Below are 2,500 nucleotides of genomic sequence, written 5' to 3'. Positions count from 1 at the left end.
TACTCTACTCTACTCCACTCCACTCCACTCCACTCTATTCTACTCTACTCTACTCTACTCTACTCTACTCTACTCTACTCAAACTCACACTTACTCTACTCTACTCTACTCTACTCTAATCTACTCCTCTCTACTCTACTCTACTCTGCTCTGCTCTGCTCTGCTCTTACTCTCCTCTACTCTACTCTACTCTACTCTACTCTAATCTACTCCTCTCTACTCTACTCTACTCTGCTCTGCTCTGCTCTGCTCTACTCTCCTCTCCTCTCCTCTACTCTACTCTACTCTACTCTACTCTACTCTACTCCACTCCACTCTATTCTACTCTACTCTACTCTACTCTACTCATCTCTACTCTACTCTACTCTACTCTACTCTACTCTACTCAAACTCACACACTTACTCTACTCTACACTACTCTACTCTACTCTACTCTACTCTACTCTACTCTACTCTACTCCACTCCACTCTATTCTACTCTACTCTACTCTACTCTACTCATCTCTACTCTACTCTACTCTACTCTACTCTACTCTACTCTACTCAACTCACACACTTACTCTACTCTACTCTACTCTACTCTGCTCTGCTCTGCTCTGCTCTGCTCTGCTCTACTCTACTCTACTCTCCTCTCCTCTCCTCTACTCTACTCTACTCTACTCTACTCTACTCTATTATACTCTCCTCTACTCTACTCTACTCTACTCTATTATACTCTCCTCTACTCTACTCTACTCTACTCTACTCTAATCTACTCTACTCTACTCTCCTCTACTCTCTTATCCTCTCCTCTACTCTCCTCTACTCTCTTATCCTCTCCTCTCCTCTACTCTACTCTACTCTGCTCTGCTCTGCTCTACTCTGCTCTACTCTACTCTCTTATCCTCTCCTCTACTCTCCTCTACTCTATTATACTCTGCTCTACTCTACTCTACTCTGCTCTACTCTACTCTACTCTGCTCTGCTCTGCTCTACTCTGCTCTACTCTACTCTCTTATCCTCTCCTCTACTCTCCTCTACTCTATTATACTCTGCTCTACTCTACTCTACTCTGCTCTACTCTACTCTACTCTACTCTACTCTCTCTCCTCTCCTCTCCTCTACTCTCCTCTACTCTACTCTACTCTCCTCTCCTCTCCTCTCCTCTCCTCTACTCTACTCTACTCTACTCTACTCTACTCTAATCTACTCTACTCTACTCTACTCTACTCTACTCTACTCTACTCTAACTACTCTAGTCTACTCTACTCTACTCTACTCTACTCTACTCTACTCTACTCTACACATACTCCATTGCCATTATATATACATGTACATACATGCATGCACGCATACATACACATGCACAGAATCCTACACCTGAATGGGCACACAGTGTATGGAAGGTGGTTGTGACTTTGCATAAATTGAGTTATTCAGATGCCATGCTCATTCTACATAGCGAGTATTCTGTTTGTAGATGTGTGTGTGTCTGAGAGAGAGACAGAGAGAGAGAGACAGATAGAGAGAGACACATAGAGAGAGAGACACAGAGAGAGACAGAGAGAGAGAGAGAGAGAGAGAGAGAGAGAGACAGCAGTGTTTTTTGGTCTTTATCTTTAGATAAGTGGTGTATGTGTGAGTTTGTGTGAGTCAATGTGTATGTGTGTGTGTGCGAGTGTGTGTGAAAGAGAGAGTGAGAGAGCCAGTTTGAGAGTGTGCATGTGTGTGCATTCATGAGCGTAATTATTTCATTTTCCATAGTGTCTGATGTTTGCACTGCCAGGGTGATCAGCTGGTTTATTTTCCCAGATTATCTACCTTCACAGGAGTGTGTGTGTGTGTGTGTGTGTGTGTGTGTGTGTGTTTGAAAGAGGGCTGTGCTCCCTGTCATATGGGAGAGTGTGTTTACACCATGTATGTGATGTTCATATTTCCTGGTGTGTCTAGGTGTGCGTGTGTCAACATGTAACCTAATAGTAATTTTTCCTGGGGCATCTATGTCACAATGATGGTTGTGTGTGTGTGTGTGTGTGTGTGTTTGTTTTTGTGTTTGCCAGTGCATAGCCTAATCACAGTGTCTCCCAGGGTGTTTGTGATGTTTGCAGTAATGGTCCCTTGTGTGAGTGAGGGCGCGCGTGTGTGTGTGTGTTGTGTGTGTGTGTGTGTGTGCTTGAGCATCTGTGTGTGTGTGTGTGTGTGTGTGTGTGCTTGAGCATCTGTGTGTGTGTGTGTGTGTGTGTGTGTGTGCCTGTCTGTTTGAGCATCTGTGTGTGTGTGCTTGAGCATCTGTGTGTGTGTGTGTGTTTGTTTGTGTGTGCGTGTGCGTGTGCGTGTGTGTGTGTCTGTTTGAGCATCTGTGTGTGTGTGTGTGTGTGCGCGCATGTGTTTTTGTGTGTGTGTGTTTATGTGTGTGTTTATGTGTGTGTGTGTGTGTGTTTATGTGTGTGTGTGTGTGTGTGTGTGTGTGTGTGTGCTTGTGGGGTAATTGGCTTTAATGATTATTCCTCTGCTCTCAGTC

General features: G+C 44.3%; 1 protein-coding gene across 1 annotated transcript in view; it reads left to right on the top strand.

Annotated features, from left to right (window-relative positions):
* jmjd1ca (jumonji domain containing 1Ca) overlaps window positions 1–2,500 on the top strand; it is an 87,959-nt gene that overhangs the window by 13,681 nt on the left and 71,778 nt on the right. The gene's annotated exons all lie outside the window — the stretch shown is intronic.

The sequence above is a fragment of the Clupea harengus genome, chromosome 13 (assembly GCF_900700415.2).
Source record: "Clupea harengus chromosome 13, Ch_v2.0.2, whole genome shotgun sequence".
NCBI classification, from domain to species: domain Eukaryota; kingdom Metazoa; phylum Chordata; class Actinopteri; order Clupeiformes; family Clupeidae; genus Clupea; species Clupea harengus.
The sequence above is the reverse complement of the archived record's forward strand: the minus strand, read 5'-3'. Positions and strand labels throughout refer to the sequence as shown.